The 19,668-nt window shown below is 42.3% G+C and overlaps 1 protein-coding gene and 1 long non-coding RNA gene across 9 annotated transcripts in view; one reads left to right on the forward strand and one right to left on the reverse strand.

Annotated features, from left to right (window-relative positions):
* CHD7 (chromodomain helicase DNA binding protein 7) overlaps positions 1-19,668 on the forward strand; it is a 509,619-nt gene that overhangs the window by 239,787 nt on the left and 250,164 nt on the right. The gene's annotated exons all lie outside the window — the stretch shown is intronic.
* Positions 14,647-17,944, reverse strand: LOC115085390. Its single transcript, XR_003854820.1, has 3 exons — positions 17,605-17,944; positions 15,130-15,253; positions 14,647-15,040 (listed from the first exon to the last, which is right to left on the reverse strand). It is a non-coding gene; the product is annotated as an uncharacterized LOC115085390 (long non-coding RNA).

Here is a 19,668-nt window from a genome sequence, read left to right on the forward strand (position 1 = left end):
TTCTCTGCACTTTCTCCAGTGCAAGTTTATCTTTTTTGAGATGTGGCGACCAGAATTGCACACTGTTCAAGATGTGGTCTCACCAGGTAGCTATACAGAGGCATTAATACATCCATCATTTTATTTGCCATTCCCTTCTTAATAATTCCTAACATTCTGTTAGCTTTTTTGATTGCCTCAGCACACTGAGCCGATCATTTCAATGTATTAGCCATTATGACACTGTTATGGTTATTGATGTTTGGGTGGATCCTTGGACACTGTGGAGGCTGACCATGCCCATGGGGGGCAGTCCCGTGAGGGACCACGGTGTCAGGCTAGACTCTGGACACACAAACACAGATTTGAATCTTTATTTAAACAGTTTGGGAAACCACCAGAGGTGGCAGTAGTGAGTAGTAGATGTTGAGCCTGACTGGGCGAGTATCCCACAGGACGCTGGAACAGCAAATCCTCTGCTTGACTGTGCTGTAGTGGAAAGAGACTGAGAGTTATGAGTACACAGTGAGAAACATACAGAATCCCACGTAGAATAGGAGAAGCTCCGAGACAGGGAGAGCAGACCCTCGAGGAGCGAGTACCTGATCCCTTAGAGTATAGAGACTCGGTGGTATTGTACTCACATTGCGATTCCACTAGACTAGAGGTCTGGCACTGGAACAGAGGGTAGGCCCTCGAGGAGCGAGTACCTGGTTCCAGGGAAGCAGTACTGTGGAATAGATGGTGGTTGTACTCATAGATGGAAACTGTTAGTGGTCTTCCAAGTAGAAAGGGTTGTAGATGCAGGCAGCGACTCAGGGAACATGGGCCCTCGAGGAGCAAGTACCGGTTTCCTGATAGCACCTGAAAGAAGCAGAAGAGGCCCCCGAGGAGTGGGTACCCTGTTAGCAATAAGAGTTCCAGATAACGTTGGAGTGGCAGAGTAGCTTCGATACGGAGAGCGAATCCCATCCGTAGTGTTCCAGGGAGTTGCTAACTCGATTAGCTAGCAAAAGTAGTAGGCTTAAACATCTGGGCAGCGTGATGTCATCTCAGGGGGACGCCCCTGAGGTTTGCACCAAAGAGGAAATAAAGATGAGGGCGGCGTGCGCGCGCGCCCTATGGTACCTTGGAAGAGCATGGCAGGAAGCAGCACCAAAGCCGGTCCGGGGACGCTGGAGAGGTCGGCAGACAGACACCGCGGCAGCCAGTAGTCCGAGGTGAACGGGAGGAGCCGCAAGAGTGAGGTAGGTGGGGCGTAGCCGCCGCAGACTGGTCGCAACAGACGCCTAGATCTCTTTCCTGGGAGGTAACTCCTAAGTTAGAACCTAACATCGTGTAACTACAGAAAGGGTTATTTTTTCCTATATGCATCACTTTGCACTTGTCCACGTTAAATTTCATCTGCCATTTGAAGCCCAGTCTTCAAGTCTTACAAGATCCTCCTGCAATTTATCACAATCTGCTTGAGATTTAACTACTCTGCATGATGATTTTGAGTCATCCATAAATTTGATCACCTCACTTGTCATACCCCTTTCCAGATCATTTATAAATATATTAAAAAGTACCAGTCCTGAGGCACTCCACTGTGAAAACAGACCATTTAATCCTACTCTGTTTCCTGTCTTTTAACCAGCTTGCAATCCACAAAAGGACATCGCCTCATATCCCATAACCTTTTAGTTTTCTTGGAAGTCTCTTATGAGGGACTTTTGTTGAACGCCTTCTGAAAATCCAAATACACCACATCTACTGATTCACCTTTGTCCATGTTTATTCACCCCTTCAAAAAATGTAGGAGATTTGTGAGGTAAGACTTCCCTTGAGTAAATCCATGCTGGCTGTGTCCCCCATTAAACTATGTGATTCTAAATGTTTTGTGATTTTATTCTTTATAACAGTTTCCACGATTTTTCCCGGCACTGAGATCAGGCTCATCGGTCTATAGTATCCCGAATCACACCTGAAGCCCTTTTTAAATATCAGGGTTACATTGGCCATATTCCAATCTTCAGGTACAATGGATAATTTTAATGATATTACAAATTAATTGAAGTAAGTCTGAAATTTCATTTTTTAGTTCTTTACCCTGGGGTGTATGCCATCCGGCACAAGTGATTTACTACTCTTCAGTTTGTCTATCTGGCCTACCACATCTTCCAGGTTCACCGTGATTTGGTTCAGTTCATCTGAATTGTCACCCTTGAAAACCATCTCAGGAATGGGTATCTCCCCAACATCCTCTTCAGTAAACACCAAAGAAAAGAAATTGTTTAATCTTTTTGCGATGTCCTTATCCTTCCCTAAGTGCCCCTTTAATCCCTCGATCATCTAATGAGCCAACAAACTCCCTCGCAGACTTTCTGCTTCGGATATATTTAAAAAAGATTTGTGTGAGTGTTTGCCTCTACGGCCAACTTCTTTTCAAATTCTCTCTTAGCCTATTTATCAATGTCTTACATTTAACTTGCCAATGCTTATGCATTATCCTATTTTCTTCTGATAGATCCTTTTTCCAATTTTTGAATGAAGATCTTTTGGATAAAATAGCCTCTTTCACCTTATGTTTTAACAATGCTGGCAATCGTGTGACCTTCCTTCCACCTTTCTTAATGCGTAGGATACATATGGATTGTGCTGCTAGGATGGTATTTTTTAACAATGTCCACATCTATTGCACACTATTGTATTTACATTCTGCTTTTCAGTTGACAGGGATAAATTGGAATCTTTTAGCTTAAGTGAGTTTTTAAATATAGGCACTTGGACTACTTTTCTTATTATTGGACCCTGTCTGTTGGGATGCCCTAACTCAAATACTTCATTAGCATCCTTTGAAGGTACCTCCCTCTGAACCATGCACTGCTGAGCGATTGTAGGCTTTCCCCTTTGATTTAGTTTAAAAGCTGCTGTCTGCTGTATCTCCATTTTAAAAGTTAATGCCAGCAGCCTGGTTCCACCCTGGTGAAGGTGGAGTCCATTCATTCGGAAAAGACTCCCCTTTCCCCACCGGTTCCCCAGTTCCTTAAGAAATTGAATTCCTTTTCCTTGCACTATTGTCTCATCTGCACATTGAGACTCCGGAGCTCTGCCTGCCTCTGGGAACCTGAGTGTAGAACAGGGAGCATTTCAAAGAATGCTACCCTGGAGGTTCTAGATTTCAGCTTTCTACCTAAGAGCCTAAATTTGTCCTCCCACATTTTCCTATATCGTTGGTGCCCACATGTACCACTACAGCTGGCTGCTCCCCAGCAATGTCTAAAATCCTTTTCTAGGTGACACGTGAGGTCTGCCACCTTCGCATCAGGTAGGCATGTTACCAGGCGATCCTCACACCTACCAGCCACCCAGCTGTGTACATTCCTAATAATCGAATCACCAACTATAACGGCTGACCTAACCCTTCCCTCCTGGGGGAGACATCCTTGGTGCGAGAGGACAATGCAATACCTGAAGAGAAGAGGGTCTCTGCTAAAGGATCATTTCCTGCTGTACCAGGTTGATGCTCTCCAATCATGAGACCTTCCTCCTTCAAGGCAGCATCAGGGATGCCAGAGTGGAGTTGAGACTTGGCTACTGGGTCCCTGAAGGTCTCATTTATAATACCCTCTGTCTGCCTCAGCTCCTCCAGGTCTGCCCTTCCAGCCTCCAGAGATTGGACTCGTTCTGTGAGAGACAGGAGCTCTTTGCATTGGATGCAAATGTACAATTTCTCGCCAGTGGGTAAAAAAACATACATGTGACACGCGATGCAAAAGACCGGGAGGCCCCCTCTTGCTGCTGGACTGCTGCCTTCATCTTAAATTTGTTTAGTTCCTAGTTAAGTTTTAGGTTGCTTTGGGAGTAGGACTGCGTACAATTAGGGTCCTTTAAATGTATTAGCGTATTCACTTTATATCTCTGATAGTGACCTACACAGGAATGATTAAACCCTTGATAAGGTGTGGGAATTTCTGAATTTAAGTTAAAAGGCTGATCGATTTATTTATTTTTGTGTGAAAGTGTCACCTGCCTATAAATTAAAGGATGAGCGAGAGAGGGGTGGGAGGTTTGGAAATACAAAACAGACTTCTGTTTTTTTGCCTGCCCTTCTGACTAGCTATTCAATACAGACACACAAACACACTAAATAATATATGCCAATAGTTTACTTCTCCCCAATTAAGTTTTAAAAATTTCCCCAAACAGAATTTAGTAATTCTTTCCAGCCACCAGCAAGCTGATCCTCTCCTCTCCATGCTAAAGAGGTTAGGACTCTTCACTTTGGAGAAGATATGGCTATGGGTGGGATATATGATGAGATATGTTAGAGCTCTATAAAATGAGTGAAATGGAACAGGTAAATGTGAATCAGTTGTTTACTCTTTCAAAATGTACAAAGACCAGGGGACATTTAATGAAGTTACTGGGTGATAGATTTAAGACAAATAGGAGAAAATATTTTTTTAATCAATGCATAATTAAACACTGAAATTCATTGTTGAATGTGGTGAAAGCTGTTAGTGTCACTGGGTTTGAAAAAGATTTAGACAAGTTCCTGGAAGAAAAATCCATAAATCATTAAGGTGGACTTGAAGAAATCCACTGCTTATCCCTGGTTAAGCATTCATTTTTATTTCCTGCGACGTACTTGTGACCCAGCTTGACCTTGATGGACCTTTTGGTCTCACTTTCGCACTCTCCCTCGCTCTCTCAGCGAAAACCTATGGTACCTGAATGTAATACGTTTTGAAGTGGCTGACCAGTCACGAAAGGTAGAGTGTAAAAAAAAAAAAAAGTCTCTGCATGAGGCACAGATCTTCCATGTTTCATTAAAAGCTGATGGCATTACCTTTTGATCTTCCTTGACCTTAGTGCAAACCTTTCTGCCGTCTTCATTACTATATTGTGGACCATTTTATTCTTTTACGAAGGCTGTGGGGGATTGGTCTGATATGTTTAGTTGCAGAATGGTTTGTCTCTTTCTGAATCACAGAGGAATGGGTAAGTTTCTTCATAATGCAGTTTGGATCCACAGGGATCTCCAGCACTTAATGTGTATGTATGTTCATTGATATCTGTCCATTTGGTTTTAAGGTACTTTTTATTTTTTTGCTGATATACAGTTCTTTTGCACTCTTGGTACAAATTGGTTGGAAACAGTTATAGCCGTTAATGTGCCTCTACAGATTTTCTTGTTGGATGACTGGGAACAAATTCAAACTCAACCCAGATAAAACAGAGTTTCTCTGAATGAGCAAAATAGATAGGGGGTTGGTTAATTTTCAGATTAATTTGGATGGGGAACCTCTTCCTCTGAGATCAGAAGTAAGGAGTATGAATGATAACCTGGATTGTATTTGGAGCATGGAGAAAAATGTATGGTGTTGCTAGGATTTTTTTTTTTCTAACTGCAAATGATATGCCAACTTGAGTCTTTTCTTTAACAGTCTGAATTTAAAATAGTCTATCATTCATTGGTATGGGATTACTACAGTGCTCTGTATTGGTTTACCAATAAGAAGCGTTTGCAGGACACTGGTGCAAAATTGCTGCTGCACACCTGATTAATTGCCTTCTTAGGGACTTGGCTATTTGGGCTGAGTTCAGAGTTTTATGTTTGGCACGTAGAGTATTAAGTAACCGTAGTTTGGAATATTTAAAGAGCTATGTACCAAGGCGAGTGCTAAGGTCTTCTCAGGAGGCTTTGACTGTTCCATTTGTTGAAGGAGGTTAGGTTAGTTAGAATACAGGACAAGTGTCCTGTGTACTGCTCCTAGATTATGGAATGTGATTCCATGAGAGGCTAGGGTAAAAATGAATTATATTCTTTTTAGATATTTGGAGATTTTTTAAATTTTTTTAGTGATTCTACAGAGGCTTGATAGACTTCTTTTAAGTTTTTTGGTGTTTTGTTTCAACTTTTGTTTTTCATAGATAATGTAGCATGCTATTATTTTAATTGATTTTAGATTTGACTGTATTTATTTTTTTTTAATATGTTTTACACATGCAAACAAGTGTACAGCACTTTCACATGGATTCAAATAAGTTTAATATCTTTAATCTGCCCATATCCATTTGGAGATGCATCCTCCGGAATTGGGAATAATACTCCAAATAAGGTCTTGCCAATTGCTTGTATAGCGGCATTATCACCACTTCCTTTTTTTTTCTGTTGGTAATACTCTTTCCCTGTGCTCTCACTAATTTCTTGATCTTTAGCTACCCTGAAAGCATTGGATAGAAGTGCCTTACAATCTTTCCTGTTTGCACATCAGTACAGTTCTCCTTCATCATGTACTGCTGATTTGGATTTTTGTACCCAAATGTATAATACTTTTTTGCATTAATGCTTAGATGCCAATCGCTTGACCACGCCCCCACTTCATGTCCATCCCATTAGAGGTCTTTGTAGCATGTGGCTGTAGATCAAGAGAAAGCAAACATTTTGGCATGAGGATCTCATTGGAATATAATGCTCTGGTGCTATTCCTAGGGGTTGAGTTAAGAAGCAGTGGGATATGATGTAAGTAGCTGCAGAGCTTTGAACCCCTTGCTTTGTGTGATGTGGGTCTGCAGCTATGCTAGCTTATGAGGAATTGGGGGAAACAAGGATTTAGTAGCATCCCAGGTATTGTGGGCAGAGCTAAGCCCAGTCAGATTCCTATTAGCTGTGGGTAAATCACCCCAATTACACAGCTGTGCTTAAATAGAAGCCTGCAAGGAAGTGGCACAACATCTCCTGAGGATTTTGAGTTAATGTAGCACTAGAAGGACTGCTGGCTGTTCCAGTTCTTGTTCCCTCTACCTCCAGGTAAGGGTACCTGTACCTTGTCTATTTTGGTTATTCCCTCGTGCAGCCATAAGTCAGGAAATGTTTGGTTTGTTTTTTCTTTGGTTTCCTGCATTAAAGAATCCGTGCAAGAGCAGTTACTGTGTTCTTTTTTTTTTTTTTTTTCCCTGACAGATTGTGTTAGCTCCTTTTTGAGAGAGCCACAGCGTTAGAGTTGTGGAGTTTTTTTGTTTGTTTTTGTTTTTAGATACCAGCTGTTCAGGGAAAAATTGTTCAGTTAGAGCTTGGTGGAGCTAGGGTTTCTTTTGCCATTTTTTTTGCCTTTGTGGTTGTGAGCAGCCAGTCTGCAGGTGGAAATAGGGCCCACACCCTGTTACAGCTCTGGGAATTGCAGCACATATAGGGCTCAAGTAAAAGATTTTGTAGAAGTGGTGTAGGAAAAATCAGCCTTTCCCATTCTTCATTGTCCTGATTATGGTTACACTAGACTAGAAGATACAATTAAAGAACAGCACAGACAATTAGTTTTTAACCCAACAAATACAGGCACTCCAAGAGTGGTGTTCAGAGCTTACCAAAACATTGGTGCAAAGGTATCAGCAGTTGGAAACAACTCACATTTTATTGAAAGCTGCTCTAGTAAAACATCTAAACCCAGAGCTTGCTACCTCCCAAGTGCTTTGAAGGGAAAAGGGGATGTATTCGGGGGGGGAGCATGCATTAATGTAATTTACACTTCCAACTTTATTCAGATTTCTTTGAGGATGACTCAAGGAAGCTTTGTTTGGGTAGTTATGCTACTGACTGGAGACGCCCTGAAATGGGCTACTGCATTGACGGAATGGGACCCAAACATCACATGGGAGACTTTCCTCCAAGAATTCAAAAAGATGTTTTTTGATCTTCACCAAAAATATAAAATAGAAAGGGGCTACTGCAATTACAGCAGGGAATTGGCTCTGTTTTGTTTTGTACCGTTTTCGTCAACTTCAGGCAGATGTGGGATGGGGCAAAGAGCCATTGTGGCACCAGTTTTGATTAGGATTTAAAGAAGGAAATTAAAGATGAACTGGCCCAGATTGAGGCCCCTTCTATCTTGGAGGAGTTAATGAATACCAGTATATCTGTCGACATCTGCTTGGGAGGAGCAGCAAGGGAAAAGGCGAGGGATCTTGAGCTGGTCTCGCCTCCCCCCCCCCCCCCCCCGAAGAATTCTTCTGTAGAAGCCAATGGACGAGATGCACCACGGCCTATGCAAGTCTGTACTGTTCCCTCCTTTGATCCGATCGCAGATGGCAAGACTACGGCCACAACTGTGGCCCTGCTCCCACTCCCTTGGCTGTGGAAATGGCTCATTTTGTGGCACGATGACCCTATTGGGAAACCTTTCCAAAAAATAATCTGACCGCCTGAAGAAAGAGTCCTCTAACATCTGGTGACCTACAGGACAGGACCTATTCCTGAAACACTGGAGGCAGAGATTGGGTGGAAAGGATCACTGTGGCCCAAATCTGATGAGAGCGCTTTAACAGATGGAGCAAATTTGAAAAGCCTGAATTCAGGAAGTAGGGGAAATAGTGGAGTTGAAGTCAGAGAAAGAATTATCAGATTCCATTTCCCTAGGGTCAACTGTGCTAGACAGACAGCGGGGCCACCGTTACACCCATGTAGAGTGCCTTCGGAAAATGAATGAGACTTTGCGATCTTGACTTTCTTCTTTCCCTTCTTTTTCTAAATATTCAGTTTATAAATATTTCATTCTCCTGGGCAGGGAGGGGTTAAAGAAGTACTGGCTACAGGGGCAAAGTGAGGGTAGCCTGTAAAAGGGTGCCAGGAAGACCCCTCAGGGGAGGAATTCTGTAGGAAACTGTAAGATTTTGAACCCCTGGCTTTGTGTGATGTGGGTCTGGAGCCCTGCTGGCTCATGAGGAATTGGGGAAACGAGTGTTTAGTAGTATCCAAGGTGCTGGGTATCTCATTGGCTGCGAGTAATCCCACCCCAGTTACACAGCTGTGGTTAAATAGTAGCCTGCAAGTGCCATTGTTGGCACGTCTCCAGAGGATTTGCAGTGGACTTTAATATAGCACTAGAAGGACTGCTGGCTGTTCCAGTTCTCTCCCTCTGGGTTAGGGAATCTATACATTTTATTCCCTCGTGCCAGAAAATATTTGTTTTGTTTTTCCTTTGGTTTCCTGCATTAAAGAATCAGTGCAAATGCTGCTAGTGCATGGACCTTTTTTTTCATGACATATGGCCACCCAGAATCTGAAGAAAACTGGGCGATGGAGGGAAGTCATCTGTTCAGCTGTAGTCACTCCTGAATCTGGTTTGAAAAATAGAAATATTGGTGGGGGCGAGTTGGGATATTTAATATGTAATCATAAGTGAAATACAGAAATAAACACAGCATTGTGCTATTTTCTGCCCCAGTTGAGCTACTGGAGCAGGATCACAGTGACAAAGTGAAAACTGAGGATTGTGTAGGGTGTGAGGACCAGTGAACCAGTAGAACTAAGGAAGCGATCTGGGGCCAAAGGCTGGATAAAAGCTCCTGTGGGCTAGAAGTGGCCTGCTGTAGTGTCTTGTTAATGCAATTTTTCCCCCTGATGATTTATAATTTTTTATTTGTAAGTATTTGATATTCTGCCTTTACCAAGTCTATCGCAAAATGGATTGCAATCAAATTATCAGTAAATTGCAATTACAATAGTTTCACAATTTACAAACCTCATAGGGAAAACAAGAAAGAGGAGACAATAAGATGGAGGGATGACTGGATTGAGCAAGTAAGAAGAATGAGAGTACAGGTGCCTTGTAAATGGAGGTTTGGTATAGAGGGAGGCACCTAGTGGAGGGGAAAGACAAGGGATCAGGCTCGAGTCGCCAGTGATGGAGGGGGATCAGAGTTCAGTATTTTGTCTTAGTCTTAGATGTGGAACCAGGGGAAAAGCTTGCCTGAATATTCAATCTTGGCTTTATGCTTAAGTGGTAAGGTAGCATGTTTCCAGGCATAAGGACAGTGGTATATTGTTCCGAAGTGTTGGGGCCAAACAGTTGAATGTGTGGAGTCTTTTATGGGTTAACCTGGCAGAAGCTAGCAGAGAAGATTGAGGTCCATTTGAGAAGATAAAATTTCTCTTGTTGCAGTGCAAGAGAATAGAAAGTGGGAAAGAGTCCAGGACCCGAATATTCACACATTTGGAGATGAAACAGTTTTGAACTAATTAGGCCCCACCTTTTTCTCCTTAAACCATCTGGGCAGGAACAGTTCTTTGAACTCTCTCCAGAGACTACAGCCTCCATTTGGAAGCTGTCCCTGCACCAGTGCCTCCTCTTTTAGGTGTCGCTGATGTTCACCTGCTATTGTGAGTAGTGCTTTTGTAGCATCCTCAGGCCCTACTGTCTTGAAGAGCAGAAATCTGATCTGGAACCCAAGTCTTCTGCGTGACACTGCACACACTGCAGGCCATCAGGATGGCCTTTTGTAGTTTATTTTAAAAAGTGAAAAAAAAAACAAAAACCCTCAGGAGTTGTGATTGGTTTGTACTGTTGTTAAAATAGGTGCTTTCAAACATTTGTTTTTATTTGAAAGAATTTCTAGATCATTGGAATGTTCAAAACAGTGAACAGCAAAAATACATCAATGCAAAACATAAACACTAACAAATAAAACCCAACATATCAATCCTAATGGAAATGAAAATACAACTGTAGCCCAGTAAACCTCCACTCCAGTTTAGTAAACAGACATCATGATGGGAAGAAAATGTTTTTTGAACCTTTTTGTGAAATACAAGATGACTTGACTCCTGGCTCACCTCTTGTGGTAGACCGTTCCAAAGAATTGGGGCCACTACAATTTCACTGTGGATTTTCTATAATCTGATAATAGCAGGCATCACTTGTCAGACATGCTGCCTCCTAAGGATCCTGAACAACTTTTGCAATCCTGGAGTCCTAATGGAGAACTATGTGGCATGGAAGAGCTGCCACACACTGACCATATAAATGCATGCTCCCACTGGCATCCATTTTGGACTCTGGCCACCTGCCATTGGATGGTGTACACACAATCTCTGAAAAAAATATTTTATGTTTTTAACATATTGTTTATTTTTTTTAAGGTTTCATTTCCTTCCTTGTTGTTTTGGTGGATGAGTAAGAATTTAATCCTAAAGATGATACTGGATTCTGGAATAAATTAGTCACATTTGTTTAAATACTGAAAACTTGAAAAATGCCTACTGTGTTTTGTCTTGCCAAACTGAACTGATGGTGTAATGTAGTGAATGGCTTAATTTTTCAAATGCATAACGTTTACACCTAGGCAGCAGACTGAACAGCTTTTCCACTGCACTCCTTTTGAACCCAGCATGTCACATCAGCTAACTGAAGAGGGGAATTGCTTGCATGTAAGGTTTGCGTCGGCATATGTGGCAGACATTTTTTTAAAAACGCAAACCTTACTTGATGGGGATGATATCATAATCCTTGAAGAGGTCAGAAATCTTTATACAGTCCTCCTAGGAAAATGTCTGCCTGTGTTCTCATATGAAGATTCATTCCCTTTTTGTGTCAGGTTTCCTAAACTTTAGCAGTGGTGCATTATGGTCAGCAACCAGTCCTCTGGAAAATCACTCTGCCTTTGCTAGCTACTGTCACAAGCAAAACTGCCTAACCAACAGCATGTTTCAAATATATCATCAGCTTAAACAATAAACTCCTTACACTGGATTTATGGACTTAAGGTATAGAGGGCAGAAGGGATACAGCTATTTTATGTATCTACATTGGTTTTTATTTGGCACTTTAAACCAGGTCCTTGCACAACAAATATATACGTACAGTGAAGCCCTACCTCCCAAAAAGCTTGTAATCTCAGTGGGCATCTGAGGGGAAATAAAGGGAATTATTCAAGGTCACAGTGAGTGCTAGAATTTAAGCAAAACTTTCTCAGGTCTGCCTCTTCCTTGGTCATTACTCAAGCCAGGTCTTCCCAAATTCAGGCCTGGTTTTCAGGATATGCAACTTTGTTTTATTATTATTATCATCTTATATTCTGCAATTCCTTCAAATCATTGTGGATATGACTTGTGAGGATATCCTGAAAATCCAGCCAGGTTGAGGTCCTGAGAACCAAGTTTGAGGAATCCTGAGAACCATGCCTGCTTAAATAACAAAGATCTTGTTCCCAAACGTGTCTTCATTTTCACCTTTTCCTCCTTTCCCTGAAGCAACATTTTTTTTCTTTACCCTCCTTTACCTCTTCCCCTGTTTGTGCCCCCATAAGTTCACTTGAAAACCTTATGGGAACAAAAGGGGTTAGAGGTAAAGCAGAGTAAAGGAAGAAAAGGTAACTAAACAGCACACTTCATTTTGTTGCGTCATGCATCATCACCAGGGTTAAGTCTGCATTGCAAAGTATTAGTGATGGCTTTGCTGCTTTCTTTCCTCTGGTTAGAGGAATGTATTTCCTGTTGATCTTCTCTTTTTTTTTCTTAGGAAGGAGAACAAGAATAACAAACTGTTCCACATTAAGCTAACTAAAATTAGCAACTTAGTGTTAGTCTTGAACAGTTAGGCAAGTAGCGCCATAAGAGAAACAGAGGGCGTGGTTTGGGCATGTTGTCACTTGCATTATGTCCTTAGTTGTCTTCATAGTGTTGAACTGTAGGGTATGTACATTGCAGAATGCTGTGCAGCACCACTTATATTCAACTGAGGGAAGATAATTGCGTGATTGTTTTTATATGAAGATCATTTATTACTTTGACCAACAGCAGTTGGAGAAAGAAATGAACAGCAAAAATAAGTACAGACTCCCATTTAACTTACACATGTAGGAGTGGCATTATACTTCTACCATCACCTCAGTGCAGTTGTCTGTCTCCTCGGACCTGCTCTCTGTGCCAATGCTCGTGTGTTTGTTGTGCTGCTCTGTCTATAGCCTGCTCTTTTTCATACTGCCATCTCCTGGTGGCGTTTTTTTCCCTCCAGCATTGTTACGTTGGCAGTGTCATTTTCCTGGTACTGACCTCTGTACTTGCCCATCTCCCACAGTTGTGCCTTTCCAACCATCCTGCACTGAATGTCAACCAGCATATTTCAAACGTAAGGATGTACCATTCAACAACTAGTGCTCTTGAATGCTGTCATCCAGGTCGGGCAGGGATATTAGGTGCCAGATAGATGAATAGACAAGATGGTGACATAGGGCATTCTTTGGTATTTTGTAGAACATCTGAAAATCGAACTTTTGTATGAAACATGACATGTTGAAGATGCAATGTTGCTTTTAAATGAGTGTAATTTGAATGCTGGCAACTCAGATCAAAAAAGTGAGGAGTGGTCTGGTATTTAGAACACTGAACTATGATTTAAGAGAAATTGTGGGACATTTTTTTTTAAGGCTCCTCTTTGCCACTGACACACCTATCTAGAAAACAAACTGAGGATTTTTCACTTTCTGGTGACCTGTCTTTATCATAGACGTGCACAAAAATATTCACTGGAAATGAATAGTTGATTATGGTTTTATTTCCTTAGCGATGAGGGACATTGGGTTTTTTGGTGGTTTTTTTTGTTTTTTAAATTTTGGAAAGATGCTTTGAGGGTCCTTTTGACATACACTGCTGGAAATAGGCTCCACATTTGTTTGCACAGGAGATTTATGTATTTATGGTGCTATTGATTGGCATCTTTTCCATAGGCAGAAATGGAGCATTACTTTTTTTTTTTTTTTTTTAAATCATACTTTACCCAAGTTCTGGTTTGGGATAATTTGAACACATGGAGATAGTCACACCTGAATAAAAACCATGTTTCCCATCTTGGCAGGCAGCTAGCTAGTGATTTTCTGAACTTCTTTCTTGATGCTAAACGCACAGAAGGATCATCTCTGTGCAGGGCTCAGATGAGGCTGCATAAGGGAGTGTGTACAGCTTGCAGCCTCCTTAGTAAATGAAGAGGTTGATTCACCACTTATCTTTTTGGGAGGGCAGTAAATTTTGAGTTTTGACAAATAGCAACTTGTGTAAAAGGGTCTTTTCTGGAGATATGCTTCAACCATCTTAATTTGCAATAGTTTACTCTCTTAACCAAATCCTTCCCCCCCCTTCCCCTCCACAACCGACCTGCAGAGGCAGTAAGTTCAAATGTGCCTGTATATTGCTAATGTATGTAAGATCATATGAAGGAGGTGGTAAGACTGAAAGGAAAGGAGCACATGGGGAGGCGAGCTTTAGGCTGGTGGTTGAGGATACAGGGAAGGATTTCCCCAGTCTACCCTAGTGACCCCCTCATAGCCAGTCAAGTCTTTCAGATATCCAAATGAATATGTATGAAAATCTTGCTTCACCTTTCTTCAGCTATCTTCATTTGCAATAGTTTGCTATCTGTACTGAATAGAAATGAAGCTAGAGGGACTCTTTTTTCTTTCAATTGAACATTTCAAAGCCTCAGTTTTTTTAATGCTGGTTAAACAAAAAGAAAAAAGTTCCTCTACAGTTTCATTTCTGCTCAGTATATCTTTGTAAAATAGTGGCTGGGGGGCGTGGGTGGAGAATCGCCTCCCCTCTTTTTGGCCCCGCACTAAAATAAATAAATTATAATTTGCCCACTCCTTATTTAGGCTGAAAAAAAAACATGCAGAACGACTGGCAAGGAGAAGGGAAGACCATACAAGATAGAAACTGTTACACACATGCTTGACTGAAAAAGGAAAACTAGGATTCTCAAAAGAGAAAAAGGCAGAGTAACAAGACAGGGTAAAATGTAGCCACAGCAGGAACAGCCTTACTCTGCACAAAGCAATTGCTTGTCTTTTGCATGAAACTGCACCCAACATGCAGAAAAGGAATGCACAGTGTGCACACACATTGGACAGATGTGTTTGCAACAGGCATGTAGTTTATAAAAGCTAGAAACGTGGCGCATACAAAGAGAACCTCACACATAACGCCTGACACCCTAGCATACTAAATGCCCCCTAAAAGCAAACTCTGGGCCTGATTTACTAAGGCTTTTCTCCTATTCTCTATGGGAAAAATGCTTAGTAAAGGAGGCTGTCTGAGCAAGGTCTCCATACTGGATAGCAACAGATATAAAACAAAATATAGGCAGATTGTCCGAGAACCAGTTAGTCCTTGTAATCCCCCAGGTGTCCATGAGTCCTTGGGATTACCTGCTAGTTCATAAACCTTCCCCTTCCTGAAAGCCATGAGAAAGGGTATACTGCTCCAAGCCCTGAACTTGGACAGAGGATGTTAAGGGTCTAAGTCAGTCTGGAATACAAAAGAGGGAAGCACATTTAGCTCCTGGCCAAGATAAGGTCACAGTTGACTACAAAGCCACAATTACTAGTCACACTCACCTTTTATAGCATGCATTGGACCTGTTGCTATGAAAGAGCCACCAGGTATGGTATTCAGCAGGGCCACTTGGCTACAGCCAGTAGTTTACATGGGCCTAGTGATTGTTAGATCTGGCATGATCCTCTACATATGAAAAAAATAAAGCCATAAAAAGTAAAATGGGTAAAATCTCTTTGCTAGTGTTGGGCGGTCGAACATCAGAGCTACAATGTAGGAACAGTATGTCGACCTTCTAGTCCCTGCAGCTGCTCTTCCTGTCTCTTGCTTTTCCTGTCTACAAGTGCTAGGAAAGGGGGAGTAGGCCCAGGGCCCTAAGCGACTCTATCCTCATGCTGCTCCAGCCTAGGCAGGAGAACAGCTCTAGGCCTCAGTAAGTAGGTAAGAAGGAATGAAAGGAAGATGTTGGAGCGGAGCGAGTCGCATCTGCGCCCCCCACCCCCTCCATCCTTGTTTTGATCTATTTGGGCCCTGCAGTTTTCATTTTTTAAATGTGAGGGCCTGCTCTCCCCATGCTATTCAGTGCTGCCAATCTTCCAATTTTCAAGATAAATGAATACCAGAGCTGGCAGATTGCACGGACTTCGAATAGTCAGTCCTTGCTGGAGCCACTGCCTTCTCTTCCCCACTGTGCCAAAATTCAAGAGTATATATAGTGAGACCTGGTTAGTCCTGGGCCAGAAACTTTGTTCTTGGCCCTAATCTGTAAGGTCCAAGTTGTGGTTTGAGTGACTGGCTAGGTGAAGGCTGACTGTTGGGAAATGGCAAGTGCAGAGGTACTGGGCATGACAGGTCACACTTGGGCAGCAGCAGCACAGTCTGTGTGCAGTAGAGCTATTTATAGAGACTATATCTGTGCTTGCTTGTTATGGCTAAAACATCTTGTACTTCTTTTCACAATGAATATCAGCCTTTTTAAAAGGGGCAGAAAGCATGAATGGCAGCACGCTTTAAGCTGCACAAAGTTGCTTGGTGGTAATTGCCTTTTTGTCCAGGTTATCCCCTTCCCCAGGTAACCACCCTCTCCCATGCCTTCTGTTAAGGGTAGTACTGTTGCTCCATGCAGGTTACTGCTACTTTGAAACTAATGTGACCATTTGTTTGTGAATCTCATCTGAATGATGTGTAGTATCCTTGTGGAAAGCTGAAAAAGTGGGAGATGAGGGCAGCTTTCCATCACACAGTTTGCTTTTCTAATATGGGCGATGTCATCTGAAGTTCCTTGAGTCCTGTCACATAGGGCATATATGAAGGCAGATACCGGCTTGAGAACAGGTGGTGCTGGCTGTGCCCTCTGCAGAGTCCTGAAGGATAGCTGTGGCAGAGATGGCCTCCCTGCCCTTACCCTTTCTGTCCTGTGTTGCGAGTGGTAATGTTGTGAATCCTCAAGCCATGAGAGCAGTGCAAAAATTGACATTGGTAGGCTGAGTAAGAGTTTTGCCTTGTTTTACACCCTTATGGTCAGGGCAGATGTTCATGAACAAAAGAGAAGACTCTGCAGATATGGAAACACTAGGGTTGGTTTTTTTGTTGTTATTTTTTTTTGGGGGGGGGGGGGGGAGAGGAGTGGGGGTAGAGAGAAATGGAAACTGGATATATGATTGCCTAATGCATAAAACCCACTTTACACAAGGATTTTGGCCTGCCCTTACTTCACTGCAATAAGGAGTCTCTCTTGCTTTTTATACATGAAAAGGAACTCGGCTGACGTCAGCAACATCTGTAACTGAGCACACTACGTGGAGCATGCTCATGGTGTGACAGCATGGGAAAAAAGCCAAAAATGCTTGCCCACATATCAGTTGGCTCACTTCCTTATTTAAATATCCTCTCAGATACTTATGCACTGTTGGGGGGGCAGGGAGAGAGAGAGCAGAAAGATACATAGAAAACTGCTTTATAGTATGACATTTAAAACAGTATGAAATAATTAAAGTAGTAAAATTTGGCAATGGTTTAGGTAAGGTAGAAAACACGCATTGCTGTTTTTCATGTTGTAGGGCTTCTGTAGTTTTTTTCCAAAATGTAGGAGATGGTTGTTTTTATCTGACGAAGCTGGCAAACTTTTCTCCATCCGTGGAAGTTTTTCCAAGCTCCAAACGGGACCTAAACTGATCTCCATTGTAAAATGATTTTGGTTGTTTTCCTCATGTTCCCTCTCTGCAATCAGGCAGAGACATTTCAATAACTTTGTATTATATTTCCATTACATATCTCTGATTCCTCATTACGTGTTCTCACCTAAATTCCTTCCTTTAGGACTATGCTATATGATGCATCTACTGCGCGATGCATCAGGAAATGTGGGGTAGCAGGATGGCCGGGCATTCAGCTGCGTTATCTTCCTAATTGGTGGAGTGCATAGACCACTTGGATTTCTTGCCTTAGAATGGAACAAATTATTTCCCTGCTTTTGGTTGCCAGGAATGTTCTTGCCTGGCGGAGTGGCAAGAAGAAAAGTACGACCATCCACTTACAATTTGTGAAGCGGCGGGAAGACTCCTGGCTTTGAGCTGTGTGGTACGGGGACGTAGAAGAATCTAAGGCCCAAACCTTTTCTTCTCAGCTGTCTCCCAGTGTATCGAGTAACCCGTTCATATTAATAGCGTATGTGTGTAATCAGCTGCCTGGTTTCTCGGGGTGGGTTGGGTGTGTGTGTGTGTGTGGTGACGAAGAGGGTGTGCGCGCGCGCCTAGGCCGTAGACGTGGAAAATGTGTGGCTCTCTTCAACTCCGAGCAGGCTGGGGGTGATCTTCACGCGCCTCGGAAAAGAGCTCTCTCTAGCCACCTCAGCCAGCCATTTGCAGTTCTTTTTTTTTTTAACCTCTCGTTTCCCCGCGCGATGAGCAATGTGAGACGCCATGCACCTTGGGCAGTGAGAACGGCAGCCTCCGGAAGGAAGCGGGGAGGGGGAGAGAAGAGAGAATCATTAGCACAGGAGCACCGCCTGCCTCTCTTGTTAGTCAGCCTGGGCTGTGAAGCCCGCTGCTGACCTTGTTGTGCCAGCGCACTCAAGCGGGGGAGAAGAGGAGGGGGGGAGGGGGGGCACTGAATTGAAGCGCACGCATGCGTATTTTGCTCTGAGTTTCACAGAGGTCACTGGTTGACGGTGTACCCTGTCAACTTGCCACACCTGGCAGCCGTTCAAGTTCCCTTGGCAGGAGCCAAGCTTCAATTTAAACAAATTTTGTGGGATATTTAAAAGTTGGGATTTTTTTTTTTTTTTTTTTTGCTGGAAGGTTTTTTTTTTTTTCCCCCCTCTTTGCACTGATTTGATAAAAGAAACCACAGAACGCAGTAGCGCAGGTGTTGCGAGTGTTTGAAAGCTGATTGAGGGAAGCAGATGGCTTTAGTCAGTGGCATCCAGCCAAAAGAGCAGGTGCTGGTCATGTGACCGCTGGTTACCACGGTAATGTGATTGCTCTTGGCGTGCAGATGAAAGGAAAGGGGCCCAGTGTTCAGCTGGAGTATTGTATAATTTGTGGCAGTTAGAGCGGAAATAAATGCTGGAAATGGAGCCTCATGGTAGGGGAGACTTCTGGGCATGTGTAGTATAAACACCAGGACAGTTGGGAAGAGAGCCCTTGTGTGGAGTGTTGGGGGGGGCTGTTCTCGCAAAAAAAAAAAAGTGTATTTCTTTTTCTGACTGCTGCTGACCATTCTAAAATTTCAGCTTGAAAATTATTTCGAAAGCTTTTGGTTTAGATTTTTTTTTTTTTTAATTCTTGCAGATCAGAAATGTCATGTACAATGTTTTGAATCTTCTTTAAAATCATTTGTCGAAAATACAGATTTTTCTTTTTGGCAGCCTTATTCCCCCTTTTTCAGTAATTTTTTTTTTTTTTTTGAGCCATAGTCCCCTCTGCATTGCTTCTGCCGAACCCAGGAATATTTTTAACCAGCATAATTGCATATTGTGCTTGATTTCAGAGTCCTGCTGGAATGCTGCAATCAGAGGAGTATATTTTGTGTAAACTGCAATTGAGCATGTACTTAACCTTTGACTGCAGCTGGGAGTTGCAAACTGTAGTTTGGTAGATGTACATGAAGAATTAACATTTCTCATAATACAGGTATAAAGTGATTGTGCATAACTTTGCATATATAGCAAATATAAAAATTAGTTTTCGTAATACTCATACAGAATGCTGTAGGTCTCACAATGTATCTGTTCATTCCTTTTTTAAATGTAAAGGAAGTTCACAGGTCTCTAGTTGAAAAGGAGAAGCCACCCCCTCCCCCTCTCCTCCGGGATACGCAAAATACTTTGTCCCATGCTTCCTTGCTTTTTAAATGCATGGATTGCCAGGTTCACAATCACTTTTGGCTTCTTTTCCATAACTAAATTCTCTTCATTTTCTGTCATACTGTCTTGTAAGATATTCTAAGGTTAGGAATACAGTGTTACTGCCCTGACGTTACTGGCTTTCATTGCTTTCCCCTACTACTTTTTCTCAATGTGAATTTAAATTGGTGTGCTTCTTCTCTACACCTTTAACCAACCCCTGAAATTCTTATTTCTCCATCTTTGTATACAGTCT

Source organism: Rhinatrema bivittatum, chromosome 2 (assembly GCF_901001135.1).
Source record: "Rhinatrema bivittatum chromosome 2, aRhiBiv1.1, whole genome shotgun sequence".
In the NCBI taxonomy this organism is placed as follows: domain Eukaryota; kingdom Metazoa; phylum Chordata; class Amphibia; order Gymnophiona; family Rhinatrematidae; genus Rhinatrema; species Rhinatrema bivittatum.